General features: G+C 29.4%; 1 protein-coding gene across 1 annotated transcript in view; it reads left to right on the top strand.

Annotated features, from left to right (window-relative positions):
* LOC144574318 (subtilisin-like protease SBT1.7) overlaps nt 1–9,614 on the top strand; it is a 53,932-nt gene that overhangs the window by 33,311 nt on the left and 11,007 nt on the right. The window lies entirely within an intron of this gene.

Raw genomic sequence — 9,614 nt, 5'->3', positions numbered from 1 at the left:
ATTTAAAACCAATTAAACCGGACCCGATAAACATCCCTACTGGACGCTGAACTCCGCTGCTCTCCAAATAGGAGAGCAAGACCCTGCTATTCAAAACCTAACCGTTCATCTGTATTGAGATTCATGCATGAAAAAATTCAACGATTAGATTTTAAATAACATAGTCCTGCTCTCCTATTTGGAGAGCAGCGGAGTCGGATTCCCACCTGGGGTGATGTTGAATCTGTATCCTCTGTAGTATTATAGAGGATCACCCTCACTTTACAATTTGAGATTCGGGTCGCAATAGGGGGCAGTATTTTTGGACTTTGAGATTTGTGCCAAGTTAAAAGGAACAGTTCAGATCTAGTAACTCTACGGAACAGTATCTCTGTAGTACTCAGAGGATACGAATTCGGGTGATGTTTCGGTATAGGGGAAATGTACAATTTACCCTTCTTTTTCAAATCAACAAACAAAATACCCCTCCTCATAAATTATTAACAAAATGTCTTTGTGGGTCCCATTATCTCCTCCCTTTTCCCTCCCTCTCACTTATTCTTGTTTACTCCTACAACTTTTTATTTGAAATGGAAGATTAATACTATATGAAAATTTTGTAAACTTAGGAGTGCATATATTTTATTGTATAATTTTTTAATGTAGATCTTATAAGTTAAAATTGACAACATAATATTAACTAATATACAAAATATTTTTAACAGATGATTTTATTTAACCGTCATTATAGAATATATATATAACTCTAAATATTTGTGTCAGCCAAACACATTTTTAAACAAATTTAATTGAAGTCAAATTTCCAAATATACTAGTTGACATAATAATCTATAAATAGGCCTTGTAAACTATAAGTATGTATCATATACAAAATATATTTTCTTGTGACGCATAAATTTAAGAATTTTTATTTTTGAATCATTTATAATTATTTAAATTGATATTACTAATTAAGATATCGATACGAGGTATTAAGATTTTATAATTTACCTTATAAAATGTGTCACCTGATCGATTAAGGTTCTCCTTTCCAGATTTTCTGGTTTTACTATTATGTGGTTTTATCAAAAATTTCTATGGTTCTCCATTTCAGGTTTTCTGATTTTACTATTATGTGGTTTTACCAAAATTTTGCTTGTAGAAAACAGAAATATTGCATTTGACCTGATATCGATCTTAATTAGTACTATCAATTTAAATAATTATAAATGATTCAAAAATAAAAATTCTTAAATTTATGCGTCACAAGAAAAAATATTTTGTATATGATACATATTTATAGATTATTATGTCAACTAGTATATTTGGAAATTTGACTTCAATTAAATTAGTTTAAAAATGTGTTTGGCTGATGTAGACACCCCAAATTGTGTAGTCTTGGAAAATATATGCTTACATCAAACTCTGAGTAATGAAATCAATGACGAATGACGAATATGATCTCAAGGTATCTGCAAAAGAGGTATGCTGTGTAATTGATTTTTTTTATGGTTAGTGTCATTTATTGTCTAGTTTCGAGTTGAATATATATGTGCACTATAAGGTGAAAATTAATGCAGCACGAGAATATTATATAATTATATCCACGATAAAAAAAATTATTACTAACGGTATTATATTCACGGGTACTTATTTTTGTTGACTTATTAAGGACATTAGTCATTCAGTTATCTATGGTTTTGAAATAAATTTTATTAGTATAATCTCACAAAATTAAAATTAAATCCAAACATATGACGAGAAAAGATATACTTCTCAGATATACTATCTCGCAAAATTAAGATAAAATCTGGAAATATAACAAAAGCCAGTTGTTTTAAAGTGGCTAATTTAGCCCTGATTTAAGAAGAACGTCAAATTTTCAATATACAACAAAAAAACTGGTTTTAACATGTTATTCTATTAAGACACAATTTAAATTATGGTAATATTTTCAATTTAAATTATGGATGGTGCCAACCTACAACAACATCCGATAACTTATTTTAATATTAGAATTGCATTTTTCAGATAAAGCATTATGACTAAAATTTGCTATTTTCTCCAGTACGTCCTGCATAAGTAATTACAAGGATTATTATTCGGTAGATGTAGAACCCTATCAGCAGTGATAAGTTTAATCCAAAGTCTTTACTTAAAAATATATATATATATATATATATAAATAAATAAGTAAATAAATAATATGATAACTTATAAAAGAATGGAAAGCTGAAGCGCTCATTGTTGGATTCTTTCAGAAATTAATCGATGCACATACTTTTACATATAAGAAAATCCAATGATGACTGACTATATATCAGGTGCAATATGAAATACAAATGATGGTTAGGACAAAGATTGAACTAAACTCTTGTTTACGCAACTGAACTCCAAAGGAAATAGCCATACCATTAATGTGTTCTAAATGATAGTCTTATTTATATCTATTCTAGGAACCAAGTTTTTTTGCCATGTAAGATTAATGTTAGGTTGCACGCAAAGAAGTGTGTTACGGTTTTTCTGTCAACATCTAGCTATACTGGATAAATCACAAACATATCTTCCAAGAAAAATATGAATGATTTTATAATATCAAAATTAGTTTAGAAAATATTACGAACCATTAGAATAATTTTAGAGTCAATTCTTTACTTTGCAAGACATTATTATTTCTATCAAGCATATGTTATTTTCATCACCAAAATGAAACTTTTTAATATGAAAATGATAGTATTTGGTGTACAAGTCATTTTACTTGAGTGTTCTAGAATTAGCAAATATATTTTATAATGTCACAAAAATTCAGAGAAATTACATTTCATGAAGCTTCGTGCATGATTATACCATGTTTTAAAGCTTAGACAAATTCAAGGAAGTCTCATGAATGAATATGACAAGTTGTGATTATAAAATATATGTTAAAATTACCTTTCCAAATGGTAGGACCAGCCAAGGAACAAGTTGTAACTCATTTTCAGCTAGATTCTAGCTCTTCATGTCATTTCAAGTCAAAAGATCAAGTTGCACCTGAAATTTCAGCACAATCTTTGCCTATTTCACATGATGTTGTTCTTAGATATTAATTGAATTAATCTTCCTTGAAGGGGAACATACCTACTGAATTTTGTGGGTGTAAAACATGCTATCCATCTGCCCAAAAAATTTATTTCACAAGAAGGAAGTTGTTGATCATATGCTCCTAATAAATTAGATAATTGCAAATCAAAACACCAAAAACATATAAAAAAATCATCATTTGGGACCTAAAATTTAAAATCCTAAATTATTCACTTGTATTTACAAATATTAAGAATGTTTTATGACTTCATTTCAACTATAGGAAAAATTCCAGCAGCTAGAAAAATCAGCAGCAAAAAATTCAGCAACAGCACCATTTTTTTCAGCAGCAAATTCAACAACAAAAAATTGAGATTTAAAGCAATAAAATTAACTCATTTATGCATATGGTCTAGTCATATCCTTGCTGCAAATTTTCAGCTTTTTATCCTCTTGGAATTGATCAAAGAACAAGGCAAATTTCTGAATTTCAGCAGCAAGAATCCTGCTGCTATGTTTCCTCTTGTTCTTGGTGATAAACATCATTAAGATGTGTAGAATGATCATTAAAATTAAGAAAAACCTTCTAAGTAACTGTAGGCATTGTTTGGATTTTGCTCCTGCATTATAATCATTATATTTCAGTGTTTTCACAGCCTTTTTCTAATTCTAGTCAAATCTGTTCAAAACAGGAACAGCTGTGGGGCATGGCTTCTTGCAGCAGATTAAGCATGATTTTAAGCTTCAAATGGCTTCCAACTCCACCTATAAATAGCCCTTTACATCTTCACTTCATCTTCATGGTTGGTTAGAGCATCCAAAGCACAAAAAGAGAGCAAAACGTCCATAATTCAGCCCACAGAAAAAAAAAACAGCAAGGAAGAAAAACAGTTTTTCCACAAATATCCTCATGAAACCCTAACACAATGACTCTCAAAAATCATGAGTGACATCCTTGTTATGTTATTCCATTAACCAAGTTCTCAAAATACTAAAACCATCCATCCAAGCCATCGAAGAAATTATCATGACGTGCTAATAACAATAATGAAGATCATTGTGGCTTGAAATCTTTTTGATTAATTTTTATTCTCTTTTAGTTGCTTTGTTTTCTTTTCTTTTTTTTCTTCTTTCTTCCTTCTTTTTATTGTTGTTTGTCAAGCTTGCTTATCTCATTTTGTAATATACATTATCATTAAAATAAATTTTTGAAAGCTAGAATTAGTAGAGACCAATTGATCGGGTGAGTGTGGTGCCTAACACCTTCCACATTCATAACCAAGACACGAACCTAGCTTATCCATGGGCATAAAATAAATTAGATTGTATATTTCCCGTTGCGTTACTGGTGGCGACTCCGAATAAAATTTAAATCACATTTAAAAGGTTGAGTCGAGCGTTGGTTTTGTAGCACGGCAGCTACAGCTGACACAAATATTTAGACTTATATATATATATATATATATTCTATAATGACAGTTAAATAAATCATCTATTAAAAATATTTTGTATATTAGTTAATATTATGTTGTCAATTTTAACTTATAAGATCTACATTAAAAAATTATACAATAAAATATATTCATTCCTAAATTTACAAAAATTTTATATAATATTAATCTTCCATTTCAAATAAAAAGTTGGAGTAAACAAGAATAAATGAGAGGGAGGGAAAAGGGAGGAGATAATGGGATTCACAAGGGCATTTTGTTAATAATTTATGCGAAGGGGTATTTTATTTGTTGGATTGAAAAAGAAGGGTAAATTGTACATTTCCCCTTCGGTATAAGATATTTGCAATAACTTGTAAAATTTGATGGGTTTGCTTTCCGCCTTCGTTCCAACAATTCCTAACAAACTTCAACCAATTAAGAACCCAGACTCGACTCGTTGCTCCGTTCCCAATTCCTCTTTCTATCTTTTTAAATTATAGATTCCAGTCGTCAGTACTCGGCGCCTAGCAAACCGATGCTTAAAAAGATTGTCGATTCTGAGAAGTCCGTGTGCACCTACTGGCCGCAACTAACATGTTCTTGCAATTATTCCATGGTGTGCACCTACTGGCCGCAACTGTAGTTTGTTTTGTTGAAATAGCAATGCTATGGTACTATGCATAGCGTAGATTGGACCATACTATAAATCAACATCTCTATTTTAAAAGTTCGTACAGTCAATTTGAATCATTTAATATAATCTCCGTATGAAAATGTATTTACATACTAAATTTTATATCTTTTTAGAAAAAATTTAATATTTTTTTTAAATATATTGAAAATCACTATTTTTTAATAATCTAGAATATTTAGATTAAATGATACCTATTTTAAAAAAACTACTAAAAAAAATTGTAAAAATTGTAATTTTTTATTTACGAGTACATTTTCATATAATGGTCATGTACAATGGATCAGATCGATTGTTTAAACTTTAAAAACAGAGACATTCATATTGAGTTTTGTAGTAAAAATTTACCTCTATTACATTACAAGTTTATAACCCTTATTCAAACCGTGAAAAGAAATTATTCTATTGGGTGGAGAGAGGGATAATTGTGGAATTGGATTTCTTAAAAGATTGGTACAGGTTCAATTTTATCAGTTCACTAGTGTGTAAGTTAATATTTTTTATGGTAATATTCATCTACAAACTATGCTAAATTGAACGGGACTGAACTTGGGTAAAGATTTTAACAGAGCAGTTTTGACTTCATGCAGCGCACAAACCATGTGCAACCCTGTTTCGGGACTGAACTTGGGTAAAGATTTTAACAGAGCAGTTTTGACTTCATGCAGCGCACAAACCATGTGCAACCCTGTTTTGATACTATAGTCAGTGCGCTGCATGGAGCCAAACCTAATCTGTTAAAAATCTTTACCCCTGAACCTCTACCAAACGCCATTATCAGTTCAAGCAGTTTAAGCCAGACAATGATGTTTGCTATTCTGGTATATAAAAGTTTATTAAATTTACACACTTTGTGCTGTTCCCAAACTCGGATAGGATAGAACCAACAAACAATTCATCCCAAAAATATCACCTCTTGTATTTTAATAGACTCTTTAACAAACTCGAATACAGCCGAATAGGCGGATGCGCTGTCTGATCTATTTTTGGCTCTTCTTGGTTTCACATCCATCACAAGATTCCTGTATCATGTGCGGTGAATTGGCACCGAAATTTTTATTTATACCATATTCTAAAAAAAAAAAAAAATGAAAAAACTGCGTTTTATGCGGAATTTGAAAAATACCAAGATCGTCAATTCAATTTGCGGCTTCATTCTTGTGGAGCACATATTGAATTGGAGGCCCTGGAATATACTTATATTTAGGTTTTTGGTGGCCTTCAATTCAATCTGTGGCACCCAAGAATGAAACCGCAGATTAAATTGGCAGCCCTTGTATTTTTGAAATTCTTCAATTTCAGAGGTGTTTTTTTTTAAATGGTATTAATAAAGTTTTCGGAAATTGGCATGTTATATTATCCACCCGTTATTGTAAATTGTAAATTTGATTCACTAATAAAACATCAAAAAACGAAAACGCCCATAATACTAAATTAATTAATTAATTGAAATTATTAAATATGTTTAATATCATCTCGGTTATAGGTATATATGAAATTATAGAATTAGGTCTTGCTGCATATTGAAATTAAGTTGAAATAAATATAGAAAATACAACAGCACTTTGGACGGACCCAAGTCGAGTCGGAAGGCAATTGTCTTTTCTGAATTTTAAATTTTTTTAGAGATTTATTTGTTTGGATTAATTTTTTTTTAAAATATTAGTATATAATTTGAATTAAATTTAAAGTTAAAATTACAATAATTTTGTTGAATTCAGATTGGTAGTTAGATTTTTACAGGTCAGAACATTAGAGATAGGAATTAGAGCATTGTCTTATACTCCGGTTAACTATTTAAATATGATTCGCTATTTTATATGCTCTTGACAAAAAAATTGGATCCACCCTTGTTTGTCCCCACCTGATAGTGGGCCCAGACCCCATGACATCTATAATAACATTTAAGAGTAGGGTTAAAAAAAATTATACCTCAATATGATTTTCATATTAAAATTTGCTTGAAACTTTGAAGATTAAATTTTATATTTTTGTAAGAAAATTTGTATTTTTTGATATAGGTACAGAATCACTATTTTCTATAAGATTATGAGCCATTTTACAAATAGTGATTTTATAACTATCTAAAATGTTTGTGAAAAAAATATTAAAATATAAATTTGTTCTTTAAGCACATTTTAATTTGGAGATCATATTGAGCGGTTCAGATCAACTGTTTGGATTTTGAAAACAGACATAAAAATGTGAGATATGATTGGAGAACGAAAATAATAAGACATTTCAAATCTATTACTGTAACATATATATACGCCATGTGGTATATATGAGTGAGACTATGGAACTATACATAACATAGATTGGTCCGTACTACGAATCAATATTGTTGTTATTAAAGTCCAGATTACTAGTCCATCTTAACTATTCAATGTGATTTTCATATGAAAATATACCTTCAAATAATAATTTTATAATTTTCATAAATATTTTACTATCTAAAGTAAAAAAATCACTTCATCTAAAGATTAGGAGTGATTTTCTATCTATTTAAAAAAATAGCAAAAAAGTATCAAATTATAGTCTGCGAATACATTTTCATGTGAAAATGTTGAATAGTTTGAATTGATTATGAGACTTTGAAAACTAAAATATTGATCTGTAATTATGGACCAATCCTCATTATACATAGTAACATAGTCTTACTCATATTATATATTTGAAGAGTTAATATATTAATAGTGAGACCACAATTTTTTTTAATAATTCAAATATCACAATTAATAACTGATAGCGATATAATACCTATTACATTTAAAGCATTAAATTTAATCGTACAAGTCAATAACAAAATGATTTTTAAAAGAATTATTTGTATAGCATTAACAATACCACCCATATGTAAGGTGTACGTGCAAAAAAACGACAATATTGACTTTCATTCATTACACATTACATTTATGATTTATATCATCCTACGTACCAAGACCTAACAAAGAAAGCTATGTTTTCTTTCTCATTTATGATGGTAGGTAACCGTTTTAAGTCATATTTTGAGAAATAAATCTGCTGTTATTCCTTTGAGATAACAACCTCTAGCCGTTCAACTTTATTGAAATTCGTGTTTGATATCGTATCTTTGTTGAGATCTTCACATGAGAAAATTTAAATGACTGGAAAAAAAAAATAACAGGGCCTTGAATAACAGCAGATTTATTTCTCAATTTTTGATGTTAACCTTTTTCTTAGAGATTATTTTTTTTCTAGAAGGTTAATTTTAGAATATATCAGACTGCATTTTTATTTTATATCTTAAATATATTATTTTGATTGAAAAGTAAATTAAAGATGTAGTAATTAAAGTTCAAGAAATCGATCCAACTAGTTAAACATGATGTCCATATGAAAATGCACCCGAAGACTGACTTTAACGTTTTTCATATTTTCTTTTACTTTTTTCTTAGAAAATCATTTGATTTAAAAAAATTTAACCATCAAAAGTGGTTATTTTCTACTAATCTTAAAAAGGAGTAAAAATATTTAAAATATATAAAATTCAGTCTCTAAATATATTTTCACATAAAAATCATGTTTTGAAATTTGAAAATAAAAATACGAATCCATAACATAGGTCAATAGGCATTATTATTTGTGTTTTGAGATTTGTGCCAAGTTAAAAATTTCAATCTTGGGCCGTCGGATTTAATTGTACTCGGTCAGGTAACCTGAGGGGATGTGAATTCCTATTCTTGTGGCAGTTACTTGATGTTGGGAGTCTCAGCCAGCTACCCTAAATTTTTTATGTCTAATTCTCTTGTTTCAGAATTAAAAAATATATATATATATATATATATATATATATAGAGTTAGGCTGGGTGCTATGGATAGCATAGTGGCCTCTATGCTACGGCTCAATATTCGAGTTTTCAAAATCCAAACGGTCGATCCGAACCGTTCATCTTATTCTCCATATTAATATCTGCTTGGAGACCAAATTTTACATTTTTCTGAATTTTTTTACTATTTATTAAGTATTTTACAAAATTGTTGATCCAACGGTGGCTGCACAAAACAGTAAAACCGTTGGATTAGCGATTTTCAAAGTGGCTTAATGAATAGTAAAAAAATTCAGAAAATTATAAAATTTGGTCTCCAAGCAGATATTAATATGGAGAATAAGATGAACGGTTCGGATCGACCGTTTGGATTTTGAAAACTCGAATATTGAGCCGTAGCATAGAGGCCACTATGCTATCCATAGCACCCAGCCTAACTCTATATATATATATATTCTTTTTCTTTTTCTTTTTCTAAAATAATTGGAGAAATTGACTAGTATAATTCTATATTCCAAAACATCCATGTGAACAATCCCCCGCCTCAACAACTATTACAATGCTGCTTTAATGAATGGGGGAATTTCACGTATCCCCCTCAAAAGTTTATAATAACATAATTACCTTTCAAAATAATAGAAACTCACATATTTATTCAAA

This window comes from Carex rostrata, chromosome 22 (assembly GCF_964058835.1).
Source record: "Carex rostrata chromosome 22, lpCarRost1.2, whole genome shotgun sequence".
NCBI lineage: Eukaryota > Viridiplantae > Streptophyta > Magnoliopsida > Poales > Cyperaceae > Carex > Carex rostrata.
Note: the sequence above shows the minus strand (reverse complement) of the source record. Positions and strands in the feature narration are given on the sequence as shown.